Genomic DNA, 8,067 nt, shown 5'->3' with positions numbered 1-8,067 from the left:
CGATTTGTCTAAAAAATTCTTCAAGGTGGTGCTCCAGCATGGGCACAGTCTAACGACTGAAACAAGCGAAAGATTACTCCGTTACTTGTTTCAGTCATTTGACTGCGGCCATGCTGGAGCACCGCCTTTAGTCGAGCAAATCGACCCCAGGACTTATTCTTTTGTAAGCCTAGTACTTATTCTATCGGTCGCTTTTGCCGAACTGCTAAGTTACGGGGGACATAAACACACCAGCATCGGTTGTCAAGCAATGCTAGGGTGACAAACACAGACACACAAACATACACACACACACACACATATATATATATATATACATATATACGACAGGCTTCTTTCAGTTTCCGTCTACCAAATCCATTCACAAGGCATTGGTCGGCCCGGGGCTATAGCAGAAGACACTTGCCCAAGATGCCACACAGTGGGACTGAACCCGGAACCATGTGGTTGGTTAGCAAGCTACTTACCACACAGCCACTCCTGCGCCTATATGTATATAGAAAAAGATATAGAGAAAGGGAGAGAGAGAGAGCAAGTGCCATTATTGTCCATATTCAAAGCTGGTAGTGTTTGGGTGGTTTGACAAGATCCAAAGGATTCAAGGACTGCATCATGCTCTAATGTCTGCATTGGCATGGTTTCTATGGCTAGATGCCCTTCCTAACATGACCCACTTCACAGAGTGAACTGGGTACTTTTTACATGACAACAGCACCATCAAGGTCTATTTCAGTATGACTTTTTTTTTATTACTGGATGCCCTTCCTAACACCAATCACTTAACAGAATGGACAGGGTACATTTTACATGGCACCATCACCACCAAGGTCTGATTTGGCACTTCTTTTATGGCTGGATACCCTTCCTAAACACCCCCTCCTTTACAAAGCAAACTGGGAACTTTTTACATGGAACCAGCACTGGTAAGGTCTGTTTTGCCATGGTTTTTATAGATGTATGCCTTTCCAAATGCCAACCACTTCATAGTGTGAAGTGGATGCTTTTTATGTGGCACCAGCATTGGCAAGGTCACCAAGTAACTTGCAAGACAAAGATTCTATAACCCTTTCGATACCAACCTGGCTGAAACCACCTCTGGTTCTGTAGTACAAATGTCTTCTTTTCCTAAGTTCTGAATTAAAATCTTCCACCAAACCTTAGTCACAATTTATGTTCCTAACACTAGCTGAATGATAACTAAGTTATTTTACTAAATTTTTTGTTATATTTAAATTGATTGAAAGAAACACAGAAAATTTCAAAAGAAATATGGTAACAAAAGGGTTAAAGTCACTATGATATTTTTAACCCTTTCGTTACCAACCCGGCTTTGAAACCACCTCTCGCTCTGAGTACAAATATCTTGTTTTCAAAAGTTTTGAATTAAAATCTTCCACCAAACCTTAGTCACAATTTATGTTCCTAACACTATCTTAATCATAACCAAGTTATTTTACTAAGTTCTTTGTTATATTTAAAGTATTTGAAAGAAACACAGAGCATCTCAACAGAAATATGGTAACAAAAGGGTTCAAGTCACCATGATATTTTTAACCATTTTGATACCAACCCAGCTGAAACCACCTCTGGCTCTGTAGTACAAATGTCTTGTTTTCATAAGTTTTGAATTAAAATCTTCCACCAAACCTCAGTCACAATTTATGTTCCTAACACTAGCTTAATGATAACTAAGTTATTTTACTAAATTCTTTGTTATATTTAAAATTAATTGAAAGAAACACAGAACATCTCAACAGAAATACGGTAACAAAAGGGTTAAAGTCACCATGACATTTTTAACCCTTTTGATACCAACCCAGCTGAAACCACCTCTAGCTCTGTAGTACAAATGTCTTGTTTTCATAAGTTTTGAATTAAAATCTTCCACCAAACCTTCATCACAATTTATGTTCCTAACACTAGCTGAATGATAACTAAGTTATTTTATTAAATTCTTTGTTATATTTAAATTGATTGAAAGAAACCCAGAACATCTCAAAATAAATGCAGTAACGAAAGGGTTAAGAGGCAGCGAGTATTGGAGAAGGTACTCCATATACATTATTGTTGATTTAGTAAACTACTTTTTAATAAACATCCTGTAATTAGCTGTTATCTAGCCTCCCTTCTCTATACCAAATAACCAATGAAATTGTTTCTTTCTTTTAAATTAGTTACATTAATTTTAAATTAAGTATATTAAATTAAGTGCATCGACATATAATCGACACAGGCGCAGGAGTGGCTGTGTGGTAAGTAGCTTGTTTACCAACCACATGGTTCTGGGTTCAGTCCCACTGCGTGGCACCTTGGGCAAGGGTCTTCTACTATAGCTTCGGGCTGACCAATGCCTTGTGAGTGGATTTGGTAGACGGAAACTGAAAGAAGCCCGTTGTATATATGTATATATATATATGTGTGTGTGTGTATTTGTGTGTCTGTGTTTGTCCTCTAGCATTGTTTGACAACCGATGCTGGTGTGTTTATGTCCCCGTTACTTAGTGGTTCAGCAAAAGAGACCGATAGAATAAGTACTGGGCTTACAAAATAATAAGTCCTGGGGTCGAGTTGCTCGATTAAAGGTGGTGCTTAATTATAATTAAGCATTTCCCTTTCCCCCAACCTACCAAATCTCAAGCACTGGATCTTTTCAGTTGCATGCCATCAAGCACTCACAGCCCTCTGCCAGGCAGGCAATTCAGTCGGTGGTAGTTACCCTCTAGTGTTCTATAGAGGGTTAGCGGAGGAAAAGTGCGACGACGTTCTCAAGGAAACTCTGGGCGTCAGCGAGGATCAACTCAGCAGTCTGTTCCATAGGACTTTCAGGCTGGGGGCTATGGATAACTTCCAGAAATCCCCTGCCTGGCAGTGCTACCTGATGTCGCATGTGGGCAGATTCAACTATCAGTTGGATCCATAGTGAAGATTGTCTCGCTGCCTCCTTTGGCCGGGAGGGGTAGGCAATTTTTATTTGTCTGGTTGCTGTAGCGAAAGAGGTAGTGTGGTGGACACTACCTCTTTGGCCAAGCCCTCATAACCTTTTTCAAGTTTTACTTGAAAAGGAAAGTGAGGGTGGAGAGGGAAGTGTTGTTTTCTAGCAAGGATCTTTTCGGTTTGACCGGCAGTTTTTTCTAGCGGTGTCATATGAAATTGTCACCCATAATTATGACCCTAGTATCGATCTATTGCATTTCAATCTGTTTTAGGGTTAGGGGTGCGGGAAGGGTATCTTTTTTTCTTCAAAAATGTAAATAAACCCAATCTGTTTCTTAAACGAGGGACATATTCATACGGCACAGAATGTTTTTTTTACCTCAATAGACGTCATTGATTGGTTGAAATTGCAGAAATTGAAGAAAAAAAACAACAAATATCTTACAAACCATAGAATTTTCTCAATAAAGCCAAGAGAAAAAGATATTTTATAAACACATTCTACCAGTATACGAAGATTAAAAGTGTTATGGATATTTTCATTGGGTAAGCCGAAATAAGGAGTTGTAGGGAGCAACAAGTATTCTAAGGAAAGCAAGAACAGGCGCAGGAGTGGCTGTGTGGTAAGTAGCTTGCTAACCAACCACATGGTTCCGGGTTCAGTCCCACTGCGTGGCATCTTGGGCAAGTGTCTTCTGCTATAGACCCGGGCCGACAAATGCCTTGTGAGTTGATTTGGTAGATGGAAACTGAAAGAAGCCTGTCATATATATATGTGTATATATATATATATATATATATATATATATATATATGTATGTGCGTGTATGTTTGTGTGTCTGTGTTTGTCCACCTAGCATTGCTTGACAACCGATGCTGGTGTGCTTACGTCCCCGTCACTTAGCGGTTCGGCAAAAGAGACCGATAGAATAAGTACTGGGCTTACAAAGAAAAAGTCCTGGGGTCGATTTGCTCGACTAAAGGCGGTGCTCCAGCATGGCCGCAGTCAAATGACTGAAACAAGTAAAAGAGAGAGTAAGAGAATGAGGAAAAGAAGGTCAATATGTATAAAAAGGGAACATAAAAAAAAGGTAATACATTGTTCTTGTTGGGTAGGTCTTTGTTTTGCCTAGGGATAAGTCTCCCCACCCCTAACTAGCATTTATAGAAAACTTTTGACAGGGTGTAATCTGTAATCTGGTGGTTACAGAGGAAGTGAGAGACAGGCAAATGGCTTGCGAAAGGTGTACAAGCCATGCACAGGTGTGCAGTTAGAAAGGTGAGCATTGGTGGGTCTGGTGCTATAACAAAAGGCGGCAAGCTGGCAGAAACGTTAGCACGCCGGGCAAAATGCTAAGCGGTATTTCGTCTGCGTTACGTTGTGAGTTCAAATTCCGCCGAGGTCGACTTTGCCTTTCATCCTTTCGGGGTTGATAAATTAAGTACCAGTTACGAACTGGGGTCGATATAATCGACTTAATACCTATGTCTGTCCTTGTTTGTTCCCTCTGTGTTTAGCCCCTTGTGGGTAGTAAAGAAATAGGTATTTCGTCTGCCGCTACGTTCTGAGTTCAAATTCCGCCGAGGTCGACTTTGCCTTTCATCCTTTCGGGGTTGATAAATTAAGTACCAGTTACGAACTGGGGTCGATGTAATCCACTTAATCCGTTTGTCTGTCCTTGTTTGTCCTCTCTGTGTTTAGCCCCTTGTGGGTAGTAAAGAAATAGGTATTTCGTCTGCCGCTACGTTCTGAGTTCGAATTCCGCCGAGGTCGACTTTGCCTTTCATCCTTTCGGGGTTGATAAATTAAGTACCAGGTACGCACTAGGGGTCGATGTAATCGACTTAATACCTATGTCTGTCCTTGTTTGTTCCCTCTGTGTTTAGCCCCTTGTGGGTAATAAAGAAATAGGTATTTCGTCTGCCGTTACGTTCTGAGTTCAAATTCTGCCGAGGTCGACTTTGCCTTTCATCCTTCCGGGGTTGATAAATTAAGTACCAGTTATGAACTGGGGTCGATATAATCGACTTAATACCTATGTCTGTCCTTGTTTGTTCCCTCTGTGTTTAGCCCCTTGTGGGTAATAAAGAAATAGGTATTTCGTCTGCCGTTACGTTCTGAGTTCAAATTCCGCCGAGGTCGACTTTGCCTTTCATCCTTTCGGGGTTGATAAATTATGTACCAGTTACGAACTGGGGTCGATATAATCGACTTAATACCTATGTCTGTCCTTGTTTGTTCCCTCTGTGTTTAGCCCCTTGTGGGTAATAAAGAAATAGGTTACTGAGGAAATCAGAGACAGGCTTGCGAAAGGTGTACAAGCCATACACAGGTGCGCAGTCAGAAAGGTGAGAGTTAGTATTGGGGATAAAGACAAATTTAATGTGAAGGTAGGAGTATAACAAGGTTCAATCCATGTCCCCTTCATTTATTACAATACTTCAAGCCATAACAGAAGAGTTTAGGCCTGGATGCCCATATTTGACAGAATAATCTGAATGTTAAAGGGTTAAACCTAGGGTTTCTATTGGCCAAATTATACGACAGCAAATACCACGAGAGAAACCCTCATATTGGCTTTGGTGCACTCTTGTTTATATCACCTGTTCTGGCACCGTTTTTCTATGTCGCTGGCTTTGAGATGAGTTGCTGCTATCCCTAACAGGTATCCATCATTGACATAACCAAAGGAGGTCGAAATCACATGATCTGGTGGTAGTGGGGATTTATCTCCCCGCTAGCGATATAAACAAAAGGGCATTTTGCACCAAAAGGTAATTTGCGAATTTTTGTCATCATAGGCGCAGGAGTCGCTGTGTGGTAAGTAGCTTGTCTACCAACTACATGGTTCCGGGTTCAGTCCCACTGCGTGGCACCTTCTACTATAGCCTCAGGCCGACCAAAGCCTTGTGAGTGGATTTGGTAAACGGAAACTGAAAGAAGCCCGTCGTATATATGTATATATATGTATGCGAGTGTGTATTTGTGTGTGTGTTTGTTCCCCTAGCATTGCTTGACAACCGATGCTGGTGTGTTTATGTCCCCGTTACTTAGCGGTTCGGCAAAAGAGACCGATAGAATAAGTACTGGGCTTACAAAAGAATAAGTCTCGGGGTCAAGTTGCTCGACTAAAGGCGGTGCTCCAGCATGGCTGCAGTCAAATGACTGAAACAGGTAAAATAATAAATAAAAAATAATAAAATAATAATATCAACATCCACGTTTAAATGGGGATAAATATTACCTTTCGGTTGCCCAGTTCTTATATATGAATCTGTAGTAATTTTTTTTTTTCTGATCTGGTGATGGAATGATAAACAAGTGTATTTTTATGACCCAAGAATGAAGGCTTCGTCTATGAAACAGACTCATACCTATTCGCCAAGGCCTAAGAAGTCCAAGGGCCGGCAACAGGTACAGAATATCACGGTAACTGTTATGGAGGATGACAAGAGCATCATTCTCTTTGAGGTGATATTTATCCCCACTAAATCAAATTTGATGACTGGCATCCGTGCTAGTAGGGTACAAAGAGCACCATACAAGTGTGGTCATTGACAGAATGGCTAACCGGCTTCCGTGCCAGCAGCACATAAAGGGCACCATTCGAGTGTGATTGTTACCAGCGTCGCCTTACTGGTACTTGAGCCCCGTGCTAGTAGGCTGCTAAGAGCACCATCAGAGCGTGATCGTTGCCAGAGCGGCCAACTGGCTTCCGTGCCAGTGGCACATAAAAGGCACCATTCGAGTGTGATCATTACCAGCATCACCTTACTGGCACCTGTGCCGTTGGCATGTGTAAAAATGATTCGAGCAAGGTCGTTGCCAGTACCGCCTGACTGGCCCCTGTACTGGTGACATGTAAAAGCACCCACTACACCCTCAGAGTGGTTGGCATTAGGAAGGGGCATCCAGCCGTAGAAACTCTGCCAGATCAAGATTGGAGCCCGGTGCAGCCATCTGGTTTGCCAGCTCTCAGTCAAAATCGTCCAACCCATGCTAGCATGGAAAGCAGACGTTAAACGATGATGATGGTGATGATGACTAAGGCACCAAGCTGGCAGAAATGTTAGCACAGAAGGTGAAATGCTTAGTAGTATTTCACCTGTCTTTATGCTTTGAGTTCAAATTCCGCCAAGGTCAACTTTGCCTTTCATCCTTTCAGGGTCAACAAATTAAGTATCAGTTGTGTACTGGGGGACAATCTAATCGACTGCTTACCCTCCCCAAAAATTTCATGCCTTGTACCTAGAGTAGAAAAGAATATTTACCCCCACTCAAAAGTGGATGTTCTGTTAGAACAAACCATACTGCAGTAGATACTGCGAGAGAACTTCTCATATTGGCTTTTGGTGCAAAATGAATGCTTGCTTATGTCGCTAGCAGGAAGATAAATCCCCTCCCAAATCCAGCACCGAAATCGTCGTGATTTTGACCTTCATTGGTCTCATCGAAGATGGACGCTCGACCGCTAAAGATAGCAGCAACTCACGTTCCCGCCAGCGATGTCCAGAAAATTGGCGCTAGAACAGGCACTGGTGCTGCGATTAGCAAGTGAGCTTACTCTTTTACTCTTTTACTTGTTTCAGTCATTTGACTGCGGCCATGCTGGAGCACCGCCTTTAATCGAGCAACTCGACCCCAGGACTTATTCTCACACACACGCATATATATATATATATATACATATATACGACGGGCTTCTTTCAGTTTCCGTCTACCAAATCCACTCACAAGGCTTTGGTCGGCCCGAGGCTACAGTAGAAGACACTTGCCCAAGGTGCCACGCAGTGGGACTGAACCCGGAACCATGTGGTTGGTAAACAAGCTACTTACCACACAGCCACTCCTGCTTGTTAAGTTAAGTTAATTTTTTGGCTCAAAAAGCAAAAAGCAAGGCCATGTAGGGGAACATGGAGTAATGTACAGGGTGGTGTTCATGCAAAGAGTTCAGGCCATTTCTGGTCAAGAGAGACTTTGAACCGAGTGGTCGTCGGCATCTTCAATATCTCGTCCAGCAGCTTATTCCATGGATCCGCAACCCGGACGGAGAAAGCCCCTCTCCTTCGATTGAGATGAAATCGTCGCAGATAGAGCTTTTCGGAGTGACCCTGCAGCCGACGCTCTGGAGC

The 8,067-nt window shown here is 42.3% G+C and overlaps 1 protein-coding gene across 1 annotated transcript in view; it reads right to left on the bottom strand.

Moving 5' to 3' along the window:
* The window catches only part of LOC115226104 (protein-serine O-palmitoleoyltransferase porcupine-like), a 74,422-nt gene extending 68,009 nt beyond the window's left edge, over positions 1–6,413 (bottom strand). Inside the window, exon 1 of the mRNA XM_029797088.2 lies at positions 6,364–6,413. The gene's annotated coding sequence lies outside the window, so the exon portion shown is untranslated. The remainder of the gene's footprint in view (positions 1–6,363) is intronic.
* Between the last annotated feature and the right edge of the window lie 1,654 nt (positions 6,414–8,067).

Source organism: Octopus sinensis, linkage group LG29 (genome assembly GCF_006345805.1).
Source record: "Octopus sinensis linkage group LG29, ASM634580v1, whole genome shotgun sequence".
Taxonomy (NCBI): Eukaryota; Metazoa; Mollusca; class Cephalopoda; order Octopoda; family Octopodidae; genus Octopus; species Octopus sinensis.
The sequence above is the reverse complement of the archived record's forward strand: the minus strand, read 5'-3'. Positions and strand labels throughout refer to the sequence as shown.